General features: G+C 39.9%; 4 long non-coding RNA genes across 4 annotated transcripts; all 4 read right to left on the bottom strand.

Annotated features, from left to right (window-relative positions):
• Positions 1-1083: 1083 nt before the first annotated feature.
• Positions 1084-2694, bottom strand: LOC132515959 (uncharacterized). The gene is made up of 2 exons (XR_009539214.1): positions 2433-2694; positions 1084-1679 (listed from the first exon to the last, which is right to left on the bottom strand). It is a non-coding gene; the product is annotated as an uncharacterized LOC132515959 (long non-coding RNA).
• Positions 2695-8071: 5377 nt separating this feature from the next.
• Positions 8072-9682, bottom strand: LOC132515958 (uncharacterized). Its single transcript, XR_009539213.1, has 2 exons — positions 9421-9682; positions 8072-8667 (listed from the first exon to the last, which is right to left on the bottom strand). It is a non-coding gene; the product is annotated as an uncharacterized LOC132515958 (long non-coding RNA).
• Positions 9683-15057: 5375 nt separating this feature from the next.
• LOC132515957 (uncharacterized) lies at positions 15058-16668 on the bottom strand. Its single transcript, XR_009539212.1, has 2 exons — positions 16407-16668; positions 15058-15653 (listed from the first exon to the last, which is right to left on the bottom strand). It is a non-coding gene; the product is annotated as an uncharacterized LOC132515957 (long non-coding RNA).
• Positions 16669-22045: 5377 nt separating this feature from the next.
• LOC132515956 (uncharacterized) lies at positions 22046-23656 on the bottom strand. Its single transcript, XR_009539211.1, has 2 exons — positions 23395-23656; positions 22046-22641 (listed from the first exon to the last, which is right to left on the bottom strand). It is a non-coding gene; the product is annotated as an uncharacterized LOC132515956 (long non-coding RNA).
• Between the last annotated feature and the right edge of the window lie 322 nt (positions 23657-23978).

Raw genomic sequence — 23978 nt, 5'->3', positions numbered from 1 at the left:
CTCCCACCTCAAAGAGTAATTTCTGTGTCAGGTCAAATAACACTAGCTAGAGGAGAGACAACTCCCAAATATCAGTGTTGATTTCTCCCTCGTGTAATAGTCTGATAAGCGTTGGGCAGCAATTGGACATCTTCTTTTTTCCTGCAGTTCTGGCATCTTGGACTCCTTTACTTCTAGGACCACAAGAAGAGATATGCTTAAAGAACACAACCTTTTTCACGGCTTACTGGATCTGTAAGCTATACACTTAGAAAACAAGTTGCATAGCAACAGTCATTTTGTAAATCTAGGTAAACATTGGAAACCCAAGTGTCCCCCCAAAGTGGGGTCAAATCTGTCAGGAAAGTAATTTCAGATGTGAGAAAATATAATAAGACACTGAGGTTGTTGAGTTTTGCAGTAAGAAGAACGTGTTGTGTACATGGAGAGCAGGCAGCACTTTGCCTGGCAAGGACCCTTTACACTTCCCTTTATTTGTACTACCCATGAATTCAGAACTACTATAATTTTATGCAGAATATCCCAATAATTTCCCAAAGCATTTAATGTGTCACATGATGTTATAAATACGGTTAAGTTGGAAAAGAAAAGGAACACAGAATATGAAACTGTAATATACTTTAAGAATCTCCGTATGTGCTGTGCTCGGTATGTCTGAGCCTCTTTCCTGCTAGAGCAAACATGGTGATGGTGGTGATGGTGGTGACAGTGATGATGACAGAGATAATGATGACTTGCCACCTCACAAAGTACTAATTATGTGCCCAGCATTGTGGCAACTGAATTACACACATTCATGTAAATTTTATGCCTAAGCCAGTTGGCACTGTAAAGGTGATTTTCCCCGCATTTTAGTAAAGGGATTGAACTTCTGAGGAGTTAAATAATTGTTCCTCAAATCAGTCAAGCAATAATTAAGAAAATACCCTGGATTTGAAATTATATACAAATAATCATCGATATAACTCAAAATTCACATAACACTGGTTGTGAGAGCCTGAAATTTGGATCGAAGAAGGATAGAAATCAACCAAAATTATGATATGATATTGCTAAAAGCAGGTTTTCAAAGAAACAAAATACTTTTACCATCACAAAAAAAATTGTATTTTATTCAGGAAATGGAGGATAAGTAACAATTGCTCATCTGGCAGAAACCGCTGCCTAGATGACAGACACACACAGAAGACAGTGGGAGAATCCTCAGAGGGCGCTCAGGAGGAGAGATACTGCTCTTCCCTCTGAGGCTCTGGGATGCTTTTTCGGATACCTCCCAGAGGGAAGCAGCATAGCAGACTCAGATAGGAAACCTCTGACCGTCAGGAATCCCCACACGCACACTGCAGGCTGAAGGGTGGAAAGCTTCTCCTGTATCCATGGTAGGACTTGAAGAGAAGATGAAGATGGAGCTGTGGAACTAGATGAGCTGATTGTCCTTATCCTTTCCAGAGGCAGATAAAACCTGAAGCTGTTACTTGTTCTTGGGTGGGCACTTCTGCTGGCATTGCTCGGGAGGTGGCTCAGGAGTGCATTTCACAGGGCACTTTACAGGTTGGCAAGGGTCTGTACCCTTTTTAGGTGAGCAAGGATCAGGGCACTTTGTTGGGCACACTGGAGGTATCTTGCACTGCTGCTTGCACTGCTGCTCTTGAGAAGACATCTTTCTGGAGTCTTAATATCTGAAAGAAAGTATTTGACCGTGTTCACAAGGAGGAATTCCTTCAGAGGGAAGACCCAAAGATTTGACAACTCAAATAGACAGGACCTCTCCAATCTCTAAATATGGGTTTTAATCTCTTTAATACCTTTTAATGAATTTCGGACTTCTCTCTCGTTCTTTAGCAAATCTATTCATCAGCCCAGAGACAACCTTCTCCTTTCTCATACAACATTTCCAAAGAAAATATCTTTTTTTAAAAGAAACCAGCAGTGTTTTCTCTTTTGTTTTCTTTGTTCTTCTTTTTTTAATGAAAACCTCATCTTTAAAAAAGGCCATCACAAGTTCTAAAATCCTGGGCAAACTCACAAGCAATTTCTATCACCATTTTTTCTCATGAGGTCCCGACACGATTACTTATGTACAAAGCAAAGGGCAATCAGGATGAATGTAAGGGCATCACACCTTCTAAGATTAATGCCTCTGAAATCACAGCAGAGGTCCAACAGAAAGGCACAGAAAAAGATAAATACTTTACTCTTTATCCTTTCATGTCAAAATTTCCTTTTAATTTCTTGTTCAATAGAGGAATTCAAACTAGGTATCAGAAATCTAGTAAATACAATATAACATTGTGCCCAGATTCCAGGTTCCCATCCACTAAGTAACATTATACCCTTGTTCATAACTTTGCACCCATCAAATTTGCGGTCTCCAGCATAAACTCAACATTCGGGGGCCCGAGAACAAAGTTGACCTGAAGAATCATACTCACCAGGTTCTCCAAAGTCAATCAGAACTCGAGTAGCAGGAGGATAGCTGTCACTGTCGTGCAGCAGAGGCCCTTTTTATTGGTGTTTGCTGCCCCACCCAGGGGGAAGCGGAGCTACCAAAACTGGCCTGGTTCAGTCATTTCCCAACCAAATGCAAATCCATCCATAACTGGCTTGGCAGGGACTCTGAAAACAGGAAATGTCCTGCGCCAGGATCTCCTCACTAGATTATGTTCTCATGACTCACAGAGTCCCTGCCTTAGCTCTCCGTTTCAGTGGTTTATGGCAGTGGGAGGATTTTGAAGCTTCTCTAACTTGCAGACAAACGTTCCGTTTCTTGATTGGGGAAGATGACCCTTTTCTATCTTTCACCTTCCTTGACTTCTAAAACTGCCTGCCTAGTTGCACTTGAACTGGTGGCCGTTTTATTGTACATACTGGTTTGAGAAAGGCCTGGCTACCTGGTGACACCGTTCTCTTTATCTCAAGCCCCTCTTATAATGCATTTCCTCTTGATCCATGGCTTGCTAAGTGAAGTCTCTTCTCCTCTTCTAAAATGGACTGAGGGAAGGTTGCGGATCATCTCCGATGACTTCCCACCGTGATACTTAAATACGTTTAGTAAAGTGGTGACCTCTAGGGACCCCCTTTCACTGCTTTGCTCCTTCAAATTAAGAACATCCAGCAGTCACATTCTTATGAACTTTGTAAATCTGTTTCACTTCCGGCCACAAGGAATTCACTAGGAGCGTAGTTTCGTCTACCATAATTCCAATCAGCTGGCAGATCAGAACCTAGACTTACAATACAAACCAAGCCTTTTACTCATACCTCCCAAACGTGACATACCACCTGCTCTTACCTAACTTCTCCCAAAGGACCTCTTTGGATTTCTTCAACTTTTGAAGAAAGCTCAGAGGAGTGTTTAAATATTCTGGCTTCCTGTTCCTTTGAAATTTTTGGAAAACCCTATCTAATATGCAATGCCATTCAAGTCACTAATTTTATATGTATTTAATAGTTACGAATTATTTAAATACATGTTTTGTTTCACATCAAGTCTAGGGGTAAATTACAGAGAAAGTTGATATCCCATTATTAAAAATGCAGTCAGTGAAGTTCATTGCCATTCATATACAACTTCTTAATGATTAATAATAAGTTTGTTAAAATTTTAACCTACGTTTTACATTTTCCATTTTGCTCACTGTGGAACAGATGTCAAATAAGCCTATTTCCGGCTCTACTTTCTTCATAGAATTTGTCAGTGTGCTGGAAGGAAGGTTTGGTGGTTAATTTATGGGTCAGCTTCCCTGGCATATGGTCCCCAGTTAACTGGTCAAACATTATTCTGGGTGTTTCTGTAAGGATGCTTTTGCAAGAGAGTATTATTTACATCAGTGGCCTGAGTAAAGGCGGTTGCCTTCTCTAAGCTGGGAATTGCTCTTCCAATCCACTGACCTCCTCAATAGAACAAGGCTGACCGTCACCGAGGTAAAAGACGATTACCCTGTTGGATGGGCTTCCAGCACGCTTTCAGCTCTGCAGATTTTGAGTTTACCAAACTTTGTAATCTCTCTCTCTCTCTCAATCTCTCTCTCTCTCTCTCTCTTTCTCTCTCTCTCACACTGTCTCTCACTTTCGGTAACACATTTCTCTCTCTCTCTCTCTCTCTCTCTCTCTTTCTATATATATATATATATATTTTTTTTTTTTTATACATTGCAATATTTAATTTGAATATTTCATCTGGCTTATCATGTACAAGATTACGTATGGTCAATTAAATTAAAACATTTCAAAGTTATTATAAAGTGAAGTTAAAGTAAAAAATACTATTAATACATGACACCTCTGATGTGCAATTATGACAAATATAATGAACTTTTAGAAAATAACTGAAGTTCAGGAACCAGTGCCCTAGCATGTTCTCCAAATACCTTATTTCTACCTTTTCAGAGATTCAGCTGTCAAGAGTTCTTCTACAGTTCCTCTCTTCTCTCTTGGACCTGAACACCACTCTTTTCTCTGCTGCCCCCTTGGGCACTGAAGCTTCTCGTGATGGGCTGTGGCTGGTGAAGGGCCCTGTCTGGTTTAGAAATAAAGTTGCAACTCTCACTTTATATTACTGTGGAATGTGGGAACACATGTTTCATGGAATCAGGGTGTCCCTCTCACCTGACATGAACACTTCCCTAGAGTGCCGTCGTGTGCTTAAAATTCCTTTATCAGGAAATAAATCCCTTGTATTCCGTAAGTAAATATCAGGTTTCAATTGTGTGAAACCAAAAATAGATATAAGATACCATTTAAGACTCACAGCATCACATATAAGTGATTGAGAGTGGGGTTGGGAGTGGAGAGAAGATCAGAGCACTAAGGTCTGAAATCTAGATGAAATATGGACTTAGGGCTCATCTGAAATACTTGCTTTCTTCTGCTCTTTCCAAACATGTTTTATGGCTTTGAAGACAGTAATACGAAAAGGTTTTCACTGTTTATTCTCGATCTTCCTTTTCAACCCTCCAGAACCCTCAACCTGCCATATTACCTTCACTGCCCCATATATACAACATAACTGTCCAAGTTGGTACTCTGACATGTTGCCCATGCATTTAGTAATAATCCTTTCCTATCTTTCATATTCTACCTGCAGTCTGAAGGAAGAACTGGCCTAGTAACGTGTCTTGGGCAATTAATCAGGAAGCTTCTTAGGAATGTCATTTTATAATGGAAAAGGAGGAAGAAGAGGAGAATGAAGAGGAGAGGAAGAGAAAGAGGAGACACTTGAGACTTGAGAAGAGTCACCAGATAAGCATGTGCCAGAAGACCAGGACCTAACCTTTCTCTCAAGCTCAGCCACATCTTCACTACTATAAACCATTTAAATATTATAATACATGGCTATAAAAATGAAATTACAGTACATAATATATAATTGGGAAAACATAAAGTTGTTCAAAAATGAACACATCTAATAAACTGCCAAGAAAAATCACTGCTTATATTTTGCTCTATTTAGCGTTAGGTGTTTTCTCTTTTCATAAACCCACAGACATGCATACGTGTCTTTCAGGTTACTGATCTGAGATCCTTTATCTTTTGCAACATAGATGCCTCCAGCCGTTAGTTGCTCTCTATGCACTGCATCACATTTATCCCTAAAGGTCTTCTACATTTTATTTGCATTTTCATTCATCCGAAGTATTTTCTATTTATTTGTTATTTCTTCTTCGAGCCATTGTTTATTTAGGAATGTGTTTCCAAACTCAAAGATGTCACAGAAACAGAGACTAGAATGGTGGTCAGCAGGGGCTGAGGGGTTCGGCAAAAGAGGAGATGTTGGACAATGGGTACAAACCTGCATCACACGATGAAGAAGCTCTGGGAGTCTACGGAACATCATAGTGAGTCTAGTTAATAACACTCAGTTGTGTAGTTGAAACTTGCTCAGAAAATAGACCTTAAGCATTCTCATCACGCACACACACACACACACACACACAATTACACGGACATAGGCATATTTAAATAGTTAATGGTGAAGTGATTAATGTATTAAGTGACTGATGGTGGTAATCCCTGCACAAAGTACACATATGTCAAATCATCTCATTATGCACCACAAATATGTCCAGTTTAATTTGTCAATAAGACCTCAATAATACCGGATGGAAAAGGTGAAAGAAAAACCATCCTACAAAACCGTAAGAAAGTTTCAGAATCTTTGTGTTCCTTGTCCTCCTTGCCTCTCTTAGGCTCTGATACTACTCTCTGAGAGAGCTTCCCTTAACAATTCTTCTCTGCGGGCCTTGTATCCACCTCACAGTGGATAATCCCTTCTCGTCACCTATACTGACCACATCTGAAGTAGGTAGTGTGGAAAGGGGGGAAAGGAGGGCTGGAAAGTCGTTACAATTCTTGAAAACTCAGTCTTTTTTGTTTTGGCACATACTTTATTTAGTTGTCAATTCCCTCAAAAACTTATTAGACACCCGACATAATTCATTCTTCCAATCATTTCTGTGTCCCACGGACCTCACTCAGGTCCTCTTCTGGAAGTAATTTTCTGGCCTGATTAAATTCCTGCCTTGATCCCTGAACATAATTCAACTACCATGAGGCTCCCTGACACACAGGTGGATAGACTACAACTTCTGTCTCTTTTCTCTGTTGTTACAGTCAACTGAAATTGGACTTCAAGTTCAAAACCAATTCTAATCTCATATCTTACACTTTAGGGCTTACAAGTGTTGAGTTTCCTAATTCATCAAGCTTCTGAATATCTGGGCTATTCTTTTCTTTCCATATTTTTTTATTTCTGGCCTTCCAACTGGAAATTTTTTTCTGAACATACATTAATTGAAATACCCTGGTCAAATCAACAAGTGACCAATATTTGGTCTGCATCTCAGAATACCATGGACAACCATTACTGCAAACATTTTGCCATTGAATAAAATGTATCACCACATTTATGGCTTCCAATATCAGATTCCTTGCCAAGCACCTCCAGACTCTAAGCCAATGCCATAATTTAAAGATTTTTTATAGAAGCCTCCCACCTCAAAGAGTAATTTCTGTGTCAGGTCAAATAACACTAGCTAGAGGAGAGACAACTCCCAAATATCAGTGTTGATTTCTCCCTCGTGTAATAGTCTGATAAGCGTTGGGCAGTAATTGGACATCTTCTTTTTTCCTGCAGTTCTGGCATCTTGGACTCCTTTACTTCTAGGACCACAAGAAGAGATATGCTTAAAGAACACAACCTTTTTCACGGCTTACTGGATCTGTAAGCTATACACTTAGAAAACAAGTTGCATAGCAACAGTCATTTTGTAAATCTAGGTAAACATTGGAAACCCAAGTGTCCCCCCAAAGTGGGGTCAAATCTGTCAGGAAAGTAATTTCAGACGTGAGAAAATATAATAAGACACTGAGGTTGTTGAGTTTTGCAGTAAGAAGAACGTGTTGTGTACATGGAGAGCAGGCAGCACTTTGCCTGACAAGGACCCTTTACACTTCCCTTTATTTGTACTACCCATGAATTCAGAACTACTATAATTTTATGCAGAATATCCCAATAATTTCCCAAAGCATTTAATGTGTCACATGATGTTATAAATACGGTTAAGTTGGAAAAGAAAAGGAACACAGAATATGAAACTGTAATATACTTTAAGAATCTCCGTATGTGCTGTGCTCGGTATGTCTGAGCCTCTTTCCTGCTAGAGCAAACATGGTGATGGTGGTGATGGTGGTGACAGTGATGATGACAGAGATAATGATGACTTGCCACCTCACAAAGTACTAATTATGTGCCCAGCATTGTGGCAACTGAATTACACACATTCATGTAAATTTTATGCCTAAGCCAGTTGGCACTGTAAAGGTGATTTTCCCCGCATTTTAGTAAAGGGATTGAACTTCTGAGGAGTTAAATAATTGTTCCTCAAATCAGTCAAGCAATAATTAAGAAAATACCCTGGATTTGAAATTATATACAAATAATCATCGATATAACTCAAAATTCACATAACACTGGTTGTGAGAGCCTGAAATTTGGATCGAAGAAGGATAGAAATCAACCAAAATTATGATATGATATTGCTAAAAGCAGGTTTTCAAAGAAACAAAATACTTTTACCATCACAAAAAAAATTGTATTTTATTCAGGAAATGGAGGATAAGTAACAATTGCTCATCTGGCAGAAACCGCTGCCTAGATGACAGACACACACAGAAGACAGTGGGAGAATCCTCAGAGGGCGCTCAGGAGGAGAGATACTGCTCTTCCCTCTGAGGCTCTGGGATGCTTTTTCGGATACCTCCCAGAGGGAAGCAGCATAGCAGACTCAGATAGGAAACCTCTGACCGTCAGGAATCCCCACACGCACACTGCAGGCTGAAGGGTGGAAAGCTTCTCCTGTATCCATGGTAGGACTTGAAGAGAAGATGAAGATGGAGCTGTGGAACTAGATGAGCTGATTGTCCTTATCCTTTCCAGAGGCAGATAAAACCTGAAGCTGTTACTTGTTCTTGGGTGGGCACTTCTGCTGGCATTGCTCGGGAGGTGGCTCAGGAGTGCATTTCACAGGGCACTTTACAGGTTGGCAAGGGTCTGTACCCTTTTTAGGTGAGCAAGGATCAGGGCACTTTGTTGGGCACACTGGAGGTATCTTGCACTGCTGCTTGCACTGCTGCTCTTGAGAAGACATCTTTCTGGAGTCTTAATATCTGAAAGAAAGTATATGACCGTGTTCACCAGGAGGAATTCCTTCAGAGGGAAGACCCAAAGCTTTGACAACTCAAATAGACAGGATCTCTCCAATCTCTAAATATGGGTTTTAATCTCTTTAATACCTTTTAATGAATTTCGGACTTCTCTCTCGTTCTTTAGCAAATCTATTCATCAGCCCAGAGACAACCTTCTCCTTTCTCATACAACATTTCCAAAGAAAATATCTTTTTTTAAAAGAAACCAGCAGTGTTTTCTCTTTTGGTTTCTTTGTTCTTCTTTTTTTAATGAAAACCTCATCTTTAAAAAAGGCCATCACAAGTTCTAAAATCCTGGGCAAACTCACAAGCAATTTCTATCACCATTTTTTCTCATGAGGTCCCGACACGATTACTTATGTACAAAGCAAAGGGCAATCAGGATGAATGTAAGGGCATCACACCTTCTAAGATTAATGCCTCTGAAATCACAGCAGAGGTCCAACAGAAAGGCACAGAAAAAGATAAATACTTTACTCTTTATCCTTTCATGTCAAAATTTCCTTTTAATTTCTTGTTCAATAGAGGAATTCAAACTAGGTATCAGAAATCTAGTAAATACAATATAACATTGTGCCCAGATTCCAGGTTCCCATCCACTAAGTAACATTATACCCTTGTTCATAACTTTGCACCCATCAAATTTGCGGTCTCCAGCATAAACTCAACATTCGGGGGCCCGAGAACAAAGTTGACCTGAAGAATCATACTCACCAGGTTCTCCAAAGTCAATCAGAACTCGAGTAGCAGGAGGATAGCTGTCACTGTCGTGCAGCAGAGGCCCTTTTTATTGGTGTTTGCTGCCCCACCCAGGGGGAAGCGGAGCTACCAAAACTGGCCTGGTTCAGTCATTTCCCAACCAAATGCAAATCCATCCATAACTGGCTTGGCAGGGACTCTGAAAACAGGAAATGTCCTGCGCCAGGATCTCCTCACTAGATTATGTTCTCATGACTCACAGAGTCCCTGCCTTAGCTCTCCGTTTCAGTGGTTTATGGCAGTGGGAGGATTTTGAAGCTTCTCTAACTTGCAGACAAACGTTCCGTTTCTTGATTGGGGAAGATGACCCTTTTCTATCTTTCACCTTCCTTGACTTCTAAAACTGCCTGCCTAGTTGCACTTGAACTGGTGGCCGTTTTATTGTACATACTGGTTTGAGAAAGGCCTGGCTACCTGGTGACACCGTTCTCTTTATCTCAAGCCCCTCTTATAATGCATTTCCTCTTGATCCATGGCTTGCTAAGTGAAGTCTCTTCTCCTCTTCTAAAATGGACTGAGGGAAGGTTGCGGATCATCTCCGATGACTTCCCACCGTGATACTTAAATACGTTTAGTAAAGTGGTGACCTCTAGGGACCCCCTTTCACTGCTTTGCTCCTTCAAATTAAGAACATCCAGCAGTCACATTCTTATGAACTTTGTAAATCTGTTTCACTTCCGGCCACAAGGAATTCACTAGGAGCGTAGTTTCGTCTACCATAATTCCAATCAGCTGGCAGATCAGAACCTAGACTTACAATACAAACCAAGCCTTTTACTCATACCTCCCAAACGTGACATACCACCTGCTCTTACCTAACTTCTCCCAAAGGACCTCTTTGGATTTCTTCAACTTTTGAAGAAAGCTCAGAGGAGTGTTTAAATATTCTGGCTTCCTGTTCCTTTGAAATTTTTGGAAAACCCTATCTAATATGCAATGCCATTCAAGTCACTAATTTTATATGTATTTAATAGTTACGAATTATTTAAATACATGTTTTGTTTCACATCAAGTCTAGGGGTAAATTACAGAGAAAGTTGATATCCCATTATTAAAAATGCAGTCAGTGAAGTTCATTGCCATTCATATACAACTTCTTAATGATTAATAATAAGTTTGTTAAAATTTTAACCTACGTTTTACATTTTCCATTTTGCTCACTGTGGAACAGATGTCAAATAAGCCTATTTCCGGCTCTACTTTCTTCATAGAATTTGTCAGTGTGCTGGAAGGAAGGTTTGGTGGTTAATTTATGGGTCAGCTTCCCTGGCATATGGTCCCCAGTTAACTGGTCAAACATTATTCTGGGTGTTTCTGTAAGGATGCTTTTGCAAGAGAGTATTATTTACATCAGTGGCCTGAGTAAAGGCGGTTGCCTTCTCTAAGCTGGGAATTGCTCTTCCAATCCACTGACCTCCTCAATAGAACAAGGCTGACCGTCACCGAGGTAAAAGACGATTACCCTGTTGGATGGGCTTCCAGCACGCTTTCAGCTCTGCAGATTTTGAGTTTACCAAACTTTGTAATCTCTCTCTCTCTCTCAATCTCTCTCTCTCTCTCTCTCTTTCTCTCTCTCTCACACTGTCTCTCACTTTCGGTAACACATTTCTCTCTCTCTCTCTCTCTCTCTCTCTCTCTCTTTATATATATATATATATATATATTTTTATACATTGCAATATTTAATTTGAATATTTCATCTGGCTTATCATGTACAAGATTACGTATGGTCAATTAAATTAAAACATTTCAAAGTTATTATAAAGTGAAGTTAAAGTAAAAAATACTATTAATACATGACACCTCTGATGTGCAATTATGACAAATATAATGAACTTTTAGAAAATAACTGAAGTTCAGGAACCAGTGCCCTAGCATGTTCTCCAAATACCTTATTTCTACCTTTTCAGAGATTCAGCTGTCAAGAGTTCTTCTACAGTTCCTCTCTTCTCTCTTGGACCTGAACACCACTCTTTTCTCTGTTGCCCCCTTGGGCACTGAAGCTTCTCGTGATGGGCTGTGGCTGGTGAAGGGCCCTGTCTGGTTTAGAAATAAAGTTGCAACTCTCACTTTATATTACTGTGGAATGTGGGAACACATGTTTCATGGAATCAGGGTGTCCCTCTCACCTGACATGAACACTTCCCTAGAGTGCCGTCGTGTGCTTAAAATTCCTTTATCAGGAAATAAATCCCTTGTATTCCGTAAGTAAATATCAGGTTTCAATTGTGTGAAACCAAAAATAGATATAAGATACCATTTAAGACTCACAGCATCACATATAAGTGATTGAGAGTGGGGTTGGGAGTGGAGAGAAGATCAGAGCACTAAGGTCTGAAATCTAGATGAAATATGGACTTAGGGCTCATCTGAAATACTTGCTTTCTTCTGCTCTTTCCAAACATGTTTTATGGCTTTGAAGACAGTAATACGAAAAGGTTTTCACTGTTTATTCTCGATCTTCCTTTTCAACCCTCCAGAACCCTCAACCTGCCATATTACCTTCACTGCCCCATATATACAACATAACTGTCCAAGTTGGTACTCTGACATGTTGCCCATGCATTTAGTAATAATCCTTTCCTATCTTTCATATTCTACCTGCAGTCTGAAGGAAGAACTGGCCTAGTAACGTGTCTTGGGCAATTAATCAGGAAGCTTCTTAGGAATGTCATTTTATAATGGAAAAGGAGGAAGAAGAGGAGAATGAAGAGGAGAGGAAGAGAAAGAGGAGACACTTGAGACTTGAGAAGAGTCACCAGATAAGCATGTGCCAGAAGACCAGGACCTAACCTTTCTCTCAAGCTCAGCCACATCTTCACTACTATAAACCATTTAAATATTATAATACATGGCTATAAAAATGAAATTACAGTACATAATATATAATTGGGAAAACATAAAGTTGTTCAAAAATGAACACATCTAATAAACTGCCAAGAAAAATCACTGCTTATATTTTGCTCTATTTAGCGTTAGGTGTTTTCTCTTTTCATAAACCCACAGACATGCATACGTGTCTTTCAGGTTACTGATCTGAGATCCTTTATCTTTTGCAACATAGATGCCTCCAGCCGTTAGTTGCTCTCTATGCACTGCATCACATTTATCCCTAAAGGTCTTCTACATTTTATTTGCATTTTCATTCATCCGAAGTATTTTCTATTTATTTGTTATTTCTTCTTCGAGCCATTGTTTATTTAGGAATGTGTTTCCAAACTCAAAGATGTCACAGAAACAGAGACTAGAATGGTGGTCAGCAGCGGCTGAGGGGTTCGGCAAAAGAGGAGATGTTGGACAATGGGTACAAACCTGCATCACACGATGAAGAAGCTCTGGGAGTCTACGGAACATCATAGTGAGTCTAGTTAATAACACTCAGTTGTGTAGTTGAAACTTGCTCAGAAAATAGACCTTAAGCATTCTCATCACGCACACACACACACACACACACACAATTACACGGACATAGGCATATTTAAATAGTTAATGGTGAAGTGATTAATGTATTAAGTGACTGATGGTGGTAATCCCTGCACAAAGTACACATATGTCAAATCATCTCATTATGCACCACAAATATGTCCAGTTTAATTTGTCAATAAGACCTCAATAATACCGGATGGAAAAGGTGAAAGAAAAACCATCCTACAAAACCGTAAGAAAGTTTCAGAATCTTTGTGTTCCTTGTCCTCCTTGCCTCTCTTAGGCTCTGATACTACTCTCTGAGAGAGCTTCCCTTAACAATTCTTCTCTGCGGGCCTTGTATCCACCTCACAGTGGATAATCCCTTCTCGTCACCTATACTGACCACATCTGAAGTAGGTAGTGTGGAAAGGGGGGAAAGGAGGGCTGGAAAGTCGTTACAATTCTTGAAAACTCAGTCTTTTTTGTTTTGGCACATACTTTATTTAGTTGTCAATTCCCTCAAAAACTTATTAGACACCCGACATAATTCATTCTTCCAATCATTTCTGTGTCCCACGGACCTCACTCAGGTCCTCTTCTGGAAGTAATTTTCTGGCCTGATTAAATTCCTGCCTTGATCCCTGAACATAATTCAACTACCATGAGGCTCCCTGACACACAGGTGGATAGACTACAACTTCTGTCTCTTTTCTCTGTTGTTACAGTCAACTGAAATTGGACTTCAAGTTCAAAACCAATTCTAATCTCATATCTTACACTTTAGGGCTTACAAGTGTTGAGTTTCCTAATTCATCAAGCTTCTGAATATCTGGGCTATTCTTTTCTTTCCATATTTTTTTATTTCTGACCTTCCAACTGGAAATTTTTTTCTGAACATACATTAATTGAAATACCCTGGTCAAATCAACAAGTGACCAATATTTGGTCTGCATCTCAGAATACCATGGACAACCATTACTGCAAACATTTTGCCATTGAATAAAATGTATCACCACATTTATGGCTTCCAATATCAGATTCCTTGCCAACCACCTCCAGACTCTAAGCCAATGCCATAATTTAAAGATTTTTTATAGAAGCCTCCCACCTCAAAGAGTAATTTCTGTGTCAGGTCAAATAACACTAGCTAGAGGAGAGACAACTCCCAAATATCAGTGTTGATTTCTCCCTCGTGTAATAGTCTGATAAGCGTTGGGCAGTAATTGGACATCTTCTTTTTTCCTGCAGTTCTGGCATCTTGGACTCCTTTACTTCTAGGACCACAAGAAGAGATATGCTTAAAGAACACAACCTTTTTCACGGCTTACTGGATCTGTAAGCTATACACTTAGAAAACAAGTTGCATAGCAACAGTCATTTTGTAAATCTAGGTAAACATTGGAAACCCAAGTGTCCCCCCAAAGTGGGGTCAAATCTGTCAGGAAAGTAATTTCAGACGTGAGAAAATATAATAAGACACTGAGGTTGTTGAGTTTTGCAGTAAGAAGAACGTGTTGTGTACATGGAGAGCAGGCAGCACTTTGCCTGACAAGGACCCTTTACACTTCCCTTTATTTGTACTACCCATGAATTCAGAACTACTATAATTTTATGCAGAATATCCCAATAATTTCCCAAAGCATTTAATGTGTCACATGATGTTATAAATACGGTTAAGTTGGAAAAGAAAAGGAACACAGAATATGAAACTGTAATATACTTTAAGAATCTCCGTATGTGCTGTGCTCGGTATGTCTGAGCCTCTTTCCTGCTAGAGCAAACATGGTGATGGTGGTGATGGTGGTGACAGTGATGATGACAGAGATAATGATGACTTGCCACCTCACAAAGTACTAATTATGTGCCCAGCATTGTGGCAACTGAATTACACACATTCATGTAAATTTTATGCCTAAGCCAGTTGGCACTGTAAAGGTGATTTTCCCCGCATTTTAGTAAAGGGATTGAACTTCTGAGGAGTTAAATAATTGTTCCTCAAATCAGTCAAGCAATAATTAAGAAAATACCCTGGATTTGAAATTATATACAAATAATCATCGATATAACTCAAAATTCACATAACACTGGTTGTGAGAGCCTGAAATTTGGATCGAAGAAGGATAGAAATCAACCAAAATTATGATATGATATTGCTAAAAGCAGGTTTTCAAAGAAACAAAATACTTTTACCATCACAAAAAAAATTGTATTTTATTCAGGAAATGGAGGATAAGTAACAATTGCTCATCTGGCAGAAACCGCTGCCTAGATGACAGACACACACAGAAGACAGTGGGAGAATCCTCAGAGGGCGCTCAGGAGGAGAGATACTGCTCTTCCCTCTGAGGCTCTGGGATGCTTTTTCGGATACCTCCCAGAGGGAAGCAGCATAGCAGACTCAGATAGGAAACCTCTGACCGTCAGGAATCCCCACACGCACACTGCAGGCTGAAGGGTGGAAAGCTTCTCCTGTATCCATGGTAGGACTTGAAGAGAAGATGAAGATGGAGCTGTGGAACTAGATGAGCTGATTGTCCTTATCCTTTCCAGAGGCAGATAAAACCTGAAGCTGTTACTTGTTCTTGGGTGGGCACTTCTGCTGGCATTGCTCGGGAGGTGGCTCAGGAGTGCATTTCACAGGGCACTTTACAGGTTGGCAAGGGTCTGTACCCTTTTTAGGTGAGCAAGGATCAGGGCACTTTGTTGGGCACACTGGAGGTATCTTGCACTGCTGCTTGCACTGCTGCTCTTGAGAAGACATCTTTCTGGAGTCTTAATATCTGAAAGAAAGTATATGACCGTGTTCACCAGGAGGAATTCCTTCAGAGGGAAGACCCAAAGCTTTGACAACTCAAATAGACAGGATCTCTCCAATCTCTAAATATGGGTTTTAATCTCTTTAATACCTTTTAATGAATTTCGGACTTCTCTCTCGTTCTTTAGCAAATCTATTCATCAGCCCAGAGACAACCTTCTCCTTTCTCATACAACATTTCCAAAGAAAATATCTTTTTTTAAAAGAAACCAGCAGTGTTTTCTCTTTTGGTTTCTTTGTTCTTCTTTTTTTAATGAAAACCTCATCTTTAAAAAAGGCCATCACAAGTTCTAAAATCCTGGGCAAACTCACAAGCAATTTCTATCACCATTTTTTCTCATGAGGTCCCGACACGATTACTTATGTACAAAGCAAAGGGCAATCAGGATGAATGTAAGGGCATCACACCTTCTAAGATTAATGCCTCTGAAATCACAGCAGAGGTCCAACAGAAAGGCACAGAAAAAGATAAATACTTTACTCTTTATCCTTTCATGTCAAAATTTCCTTTTAATTTCTTGTTCAATAGAGGAATTCAAACTAGGTATCAGAAATCTAGTAAATACAATATAACATTGTGCCCAGATTCCAGGTTCCCATCCACTAAGTAACATTATACCCTTGTTCATAACTTTGCACCCATCAAATTTGCGGTCTCCAGCATAAACTCAACATTCGGGGGCCCGAGAACAAAGTTGACCTGAAGAATCATACTCACCAGGTTCTCCAAAGTCAATCAGAACTCGAGTAGCAGGAGGATAGCTGTCACTGTCGTGCAGCAGAGGCCCTTTTTATTGGTGTTTGCTGCCCCACCCAGGGGGAAGCGGAGCTACCAAAACTGGCCTGGTTCAGTCATTTCCCAACCAAATGCAAATCCATCCATAACTGGCTTGGCAGGGACTCTGAAAACAGGAAATGTCCTGCGCCAGGATCTCCTCACTAGATTATGTTCTCATGACTCACAGAGTCCCTGCCTTAGCTCTCCGTTTCAGTGGTTTATGGCAGTGGGAGGATTTTGAAGCTTCTCTAACTTGCAGACAAACGTTCCGTTTCTTGATTGGGGAAGATGACCCTTTTCTATCTTTCACCTTCCTTGACTTCTAAAACTGCCTGCCTAGTTGCACTTGAACTGGTGGCCGTTTTATTGTACATACTGGTTTGAGAAAGGCCTGGCTACCTGGTGACACCGTTCTCTTTATCTCAAGCCCCTCTTATAATGCATTTCCTCTTGATCCATGGCTTGCTAAGTGAAGTCTCTTCTCCTCTTCTAAAATGGACTGAGGGAAGGTTGCGGATCATCTCCGATGACTTCCCACCGTGATACTTAAATACGTTTAGTAAAGTGGTGACCTCTAGGGACCCCCTTTCACTGCTTTGCTCCTTCAAATTAAGAACATCCAGCAGTCACATTCTTATGAACTTTGTAAATCTGTTTCACTTCCGGCCACAAGGAATTCACTAGGAGCGTAGTTTCGTCTACCATAATTCCAATCAGCTGGCAGATCAGAACCTAGACTTACAATACAAACCAAGCCTTTTACTCATACCTCCCAAACGTGACATACCACCTGCTCTTACCTAACTTCTCCCAAAGGACCTCTTTGGATTTCTTCAACTTTTGAAGAAAGCTCAGAGGAGTGTTTAAATATTCTGGCTTCCTGTTCCTTTGAAATTTTTGGAAAACCCTATCTAATATGCAATGCCATTCAAGTCACTAATTTTATATGTATTTAATAGTTATGAATTATTTAAATACATGTTTTGTTTCACATCAAGTCTAGGGGTAAATTACAGAGAAAGTTGATATCCCATTATTAAAAATGCAGTCAGTGAAGTTCATTGCCATTCATATACAACTTCTTAATGATTAATAATAAGTTTGTTAAAATTTTAACCTACGTTTTACATTTTCCATTTTGCTCACTGTGGAACAGATGTCAAATAAGCCTATTTCCGGCTCTACTTTCTTCATAGAATTTGTCAGTGTGCTGGAAGGAAGGTTTGGTGGTTAATTTATGGGTCAGCTTCCCTGGCATATGGTCCCCAGTTAACTGGTCAAACATTATTCTGGGTGTTTCTGTAAGGATGCTTTTGCAAGAGAGTATTATTTACATCAGTGGCCTGAGTAAAGGCGGTTGCCTTCTCTAAGCTGGGAATTGCTCTTCCAATCCACTGACCTCCTCAATAGAACAAGGCTGACCGTCACCGAGGTAAAAGACGATTACCCTGTTGGATGGGCTTCCAGCACGCTTTCAGCTCTGCAGATTTTGAGTTTACCAAACTTTGTAATCTCTCTCTCTCTCTCAATCTCTCTCTCTCTCTCTCTCTTTCTCTCTCTCTCACACTGTCTCTCACTTTCGGTAACACATTTCTCTCTCTCTCTCTCTCTCTCTCTCTCTTTCTATATATATATATATATATTTTTTTTTTTTTATACATTGCAATATTTAATTTGAATATTTCATCTGGCTTATCATGTACAAGATTACGTATGGTCAATTAAATTAAAACATTTCAAAGTTATTATAAAGTGAAGTTAAAGTAAAAAATACTATTAATACATGACACCTCTGATGTGCAATTATGACAAATATAATGAACTTTTAGAAAATAACTGAAGTTCAGGAACCAGTGCCCTAGCATGTTCTCCAAATACCTTATTTCTACCTTTTCAGAGATTCAGCTGTCAAGAGTTCTTCTACAGTTCCTCTCTTCTCTCTTGGACCTGAACACCACTCTTTTCTCTGCTGCCCCCTTGGGCACTGAAGCTTCTCGTGATGGGCTGTGGCTGGTGAAGGGCCCTGTCTGGTTTAGAAATAAAGTTGCAACTCTCACTTTATATTACTGTGGAATGTGGGAACACATGTTTCATGGAATCAGGGTGTCCCTCTCACCTGACATGAACACTTCCCTAGAGTGCCGTCGTGTGCTTAAAATTCCTTTATCAGGAAATAAATCCCTTGTATTCCGTAAGTAAATATCAGGTTTCAATTGTGTGAAACCAAAAATAGATATAAGATACCATTTAAGACTCACAGCATCACATATAAGTGATTGAGAGTGGGGTTGGGAGTGGAGAGAAGATCAGAGCACTAAGGTCTGAAATCTAGATGAAATATGGACTTAGGGCTCATCTGAAATACTTGCTTTCTTCTGCTCTTTCCAAACATGTTTTATGGCTTTGAAGACAGTAATACGAAAAGGTTTTCACTGTTTATTCTCGATCTTCCTTTTCAACCCTCCAGAACCCTCAACCTGCCATATTACCTTCACTGCCCCATATATACAACATAACTGTCCAAGTTGGTACTCTGACATGTTGCCCATGCATTTAGTAATAATCCTTTCCTATCTTTCATATTCTACCTGCAGTCTGAAGGAAGAACTGGCCTAGTAACGTGTCTTGGGCAATTAATCAGGAAGCTTCTTAGGAATGTCATTTTATAATGGAAAAGGAGGAAGAAGAGGAGAATGAAGAGGAGAGGAAGAGAAAGAGGAGACACTTGAGACTTGAGAAGAGTCACCAGATAAGCATGTGCCAGAAGACCAGGACCTAACCTTTCTCTCAAGCTCAGCCACATCTTCACTACTATAAACCATTTAAATATTATAATACATGGCTATAAAAATGAAATTACAGTACATAATATATAATTGGGAAAACATAAAGTTGTTCAAAAATGAACACATCTAATAAACTGCCAAGAAAAATCACTGCTTATATTTTGCTCTATTTAGCGTTAGGTGTTTTCTCTTTTCATAAACCCACAGACATGCATACGTGTCTTTCAGGTTACTGATCTGAGATCCTTTATCTTTTGCAACATAGATGCCTCCAGCCGTTAGTTGCTCTCTATGCACTGCATCACATTTATCCCTAAAGGTCTTCTACATTTTATTTGCATTTTCATTCATCCGAAGTATTTTCTATTTATTTGTTATTTCTTCTTCGAGCCATTGTTTATTTAGGAATGTGTTTCCAAACTCAAAGATGTCACAGAAACAGAGACTAGAATGGTGGTCAGCAGGGGCTGAGGGGTTCGGCAAAAGAGGAGATGTTGGACAATGGGTACAAACCTGCATCACACGATGAAGAAGCTCTGGGAGTCTACGGAACATCATAGTGAGTCTAGTTAATAACACTCAGTTGTGTAGTTGAAACTTGCTCAGAAAATAGACCTTAAGCATTCTCATCACGCACACACACACACACACACACACAATTACACGGACATAGGCATATTTAAATAGTTAATGGTGAAGTGATTAATGTATTAAGTGACTGATGGTGGTAATCCCTGCACAAAGTACACATATGTCAAATCATCTCATTATGCACCACAAATATGTCCAGTTTAATTTGTCAATAAGACCTCAATAATACCGGATGGAAAAGGTGAAAGAAAAACCATCCTACAAAACCGTAAGAAAGTTTCAGAATCTTTGTGTTCCTTGTCCTCCTTGCCTCTCTTAGGCTCTGATACTACTCTCTGAGAGAGCTTCTCTTAACAATTCTTCTCTGCGGGCCTTGTATCCACCTCACAGTGGATAATCCCTTCTCGTCACCTATACTGACCACATCTGAAGTAGGTAGTGTGGAAAGGGGGGAAAGGAGGGCTGGAAAGTCGTTACAATTCTTGAAAACTCAGTCTTTTTTGTTTTGGCACATACTTTATTTAGTTGTCAATTCCCTCAAAAACTTATTAGACACCCGACATAATTCATTCTTCCAATCATTTCTGTGTCCCACGGACCTCACTCAGGTCCTCTTCTGGAAGTAATTTTCTGGCCTGATTAAATTCCTGCCTTGATCCCTGAACATAATTCAACTACCATGAGGCTCCCTGACACACAGGTGGATAGACTACAACTTCTGTCTCTTTTCTCTGTTGTTACAGTCAACTGAAATTGGACTTCAAGTTCAAAACCAATTCTAATCTCATATCTTACACTTTAGGGCTTACAAGTGTTGAGTTTCCTAATTCATCAAGCTTCTGAATATCTGGGCTATTCTTTTCTTTCCATATTTTTTTATTTCTGACCTTCCAACTGGAAATTTTTTTCTGAACATACATTAATTGAAATACCCTGGTCAAATCAACAAGTGACCAATATTTGGTCTGCATCTCAGAATACCATGGACAACCATTACTGCAAACATTTTGCCATTGAATAAAATGTATCACCACATTTATGGCTTCCAATATCAGATTCCTTGCCAACCACCTCCAGACTCTAAGCCAATGCCATAATTTAAAGATTTTTTATAGAAGCCTCCCACCTCAAAGAGTAATTTCTGTGTCAGGTCAAATAACACTAGCTAGAGGAGAGACAACTCCCAAATATCAGTGTTGATTTCTCCCTCGTGTAATAGTCTGATAAGCGTTGGGCAGTAATTGGACATCTTCTTTTTTCCTGCAGTTCTGGCATCTTGGACTCCTTTACTTCTAGGACCACAAGAAGAGATATGCTTAAAGAACACAACCTTTTTCACGGCTTACTGGATCTGTAAGCTATACACTTAGAAAACAAGTTGCATAGCAACAGTCATTTTGTAAATCTAGGTAAACATTGGAAACCCAAGTGTCCCCCCAAAGTGGGGTCAAATCTGTCAGGAAAGTAATTTCAGACGTGAGAAAATATAATAAGACACTGAGGTTGTTGAGTTTTGCAGTAAGAAGAACGTGTTGTGTACATGGAGAGCAGGCAGCACTTTGCCTGACAAGGACCCTTTACACTTCCCTTTATTTGTACTACCCATGAATTCAGAACTACTATAATTTTATGCAGAATATCCCAATAATTTCCCAAAGCATTTAATGTGTCACATGATGTTATAAATACGGTTAAGTTGGAAAAGAAAAGGAACACAGAATATGAAACTGTAATATACTTTAAGAATCTCCGTATGTGCTGTGCTCGGTATGTCTGAGCCTCTTTCCTGCTAGAGCAAACATGGTGATGGTGGTGATGGTGGTGACAGTGATGATGACAGAGATAATGATGACTTGCCACCTCACAAAGTACTAATTATGTGCCCAGCATTGTGGCAACTGAATTACACACATTCATGTAAATTTTATGCCTAAGCCAGTTGGCACTGTAAAGGTGATTTTCCCCGCATTTTAGTAAAGGGATTGAACTTCTGAGGAGTTAAATAATTGTTCCTCAAATCAGTCAAGCAATAATTAAGAAAATACCCTGGATTTGAAATTATATACAAATAATCATCGATATAACTCAAAATTCACATAACACTGGTTGTGAGAGCCTGAAATTTGGATCGAAGAAGGATAGAAATCAACCAAAATTATGATATGATATTGCTAAAAGCAGGTTTTCAAAGAAACAAAATACTTTTACCATCACAAAAAAAATTGTATTTTATTCAGGAAATGGAGGATAAGTAACAATTGCTCATCTGGCAGAAACCGCTGCCTAGATGACAGACACACACAGAAGACAGTGGGAGAATCCTCAGAGGGCGCTCAGGAGGAGAGATACTGCTCTTCCCTCTGAGGCTCTGGGATGCTTTTTCGGATACCTCCCAGAGGGAAGCAGCATAGCAGACTCAGATAGGAAACCTCTGACCGTCAGGAATCCCCACACGCACACTGCAGGCTGAAGGGTGGAAAGCTTCTCCTGTATCCATGGTAGGACTTGAAGAGAAGATGAAGATGGAGCTGTGGAACTAGATGAGCTGATTGTCCTTATCCTTTCCAGAGGCAGATAAAACCTGAAGCTGTTACTTGTTCTTGGGTGGGCACTTCTGCTGGCATTGCTCGGGAGGTGGCTCAGGAGTGCATTTCACAGGGCACTTTACAGGTTGGCAAGGGTCTGTACCCTTTTTAGGTGAGCAAGGATCAGGGCACTTTGTTGGGCACACTGGAGGTATCTTGCACTGCTGCTTGCACTGCTGCTCTTGAGAAGACATCTTTCTGGAGTCTTAATATCTGAAAGAAAGTATATGACCGTGTTCACCAGGAGGAATTCCTTCAGAGGGAAGACCCAAAGCTTTGACAACTCAAATAGACAGGACCTCTCCAATCTCTAAATATGGGTTTTAATCTCTTTAATACCTTTTAATGAATTTCGGACTTCTCTCTCGTTCTTTAGCAAATCTATTCATCAGCCCAGAGACAACCTTCTCCTTTCTCATACAACATTTCCAAAGAAAATATCTTTTTTTAAAAGAAACCAGCAGTGTTTTCTCTTTTGGTTTCTTTGTTCTTCTTTTTTTAATGAAAACCTCATCTTTAAAAAAGGCCATCACAAGTTCTAAAATCCTGGGCAAACTCACAAGCAATTTCTATCACCATTTTTTCTCATGAGGTCCCGACACGATTACTTATGTACAAAGCAAAGGGCAATCAGGATGAATGTAAGGGCATCACACCTTCTAAGATTAATGCCTCTGAAATCACAGCAGAGGTCCAACAGAAAGGCACAGAAAAAGATAAATACTTTACTCTTTATCCTTTCATGTCAAAATTTCCTTTTAATTTCTTGTTCAATAGAGGAATTCAAACTAGGTATCAGAAATCTAGTAAATACAATATAACATTGTGCCCAGATTCCAGGTTCCCATCCACTAAGTAACATTATACCCTTGTTCATAACTTTGCACCCATCAAATTTGCGGTCTCCAGCATAAACTCAACATTCGGGGGCCCGAGAACAAAGTTGACCTGAAGAATCATACTCACCAGGTTCTCCAAAGTCAATCAGAACTCGAGTAGCAGGAGGATAGCTGTCACTGTCGTGCAGCAGAGGCCCTTTTTATTGGTGTTTGCTGCCCCACCCAGGGGGAAGCGGAGCTACCAAAACTGGCCTGGTTCAGTCATTTCCCAACCAAATGCAAATCCATCCATAACTGGCTTGGCAGGGACTCTGAAAACAGGAAATGTCCTGCGCCAGGATCTCCTCACTAGATTATGTTCTCATGACTCACAGAGTCCCTGCCTTAGCTCTCCGTTTCAGTGGTTTATGGCAGTGGGAGGATTTTGAAGCTTCTCTAACTTGCAGACAAACGTTCCGTTTCTTGATTGGGGAAGATGACCCTTTTCTATCTTTCACCTTCCTTGACTTCTAAAACTGCCTGCCTAGTTGCACTTGAACTGGTGGCCGTTTTATTGTACATACTGGTTTGAGAAAGGCCTGGCTACCTGGTGACACCGTTCTCTTTATCTCAAGCCCCTCTTATAATGCATTTCCTCTTGATCCATGGCTTGCTAAGTGAAGTCTCTTCTCCTCTTCTAAAATGGACTGAGGGAAGGTTGCGGATCATCTC

This window comes from Lagenorhynchus albirostris, chromosome 2, assembly GCF_949774975.1.
Source record: "Lagenorhynchus albirostris chromosome 2, mLagAlb1.1, whole genome shotgun sequence".
Taxonomy (NCBI): Eukaryota; Metazoa; Chordata; class Mammalia; order Artiodactyla; family Delphinidae; genus Lagenorhynchus; species Lagenorhynchus albirostris.
This window is presented reverse-complemented; position numbering and strand designations above follow the sequence as displayed.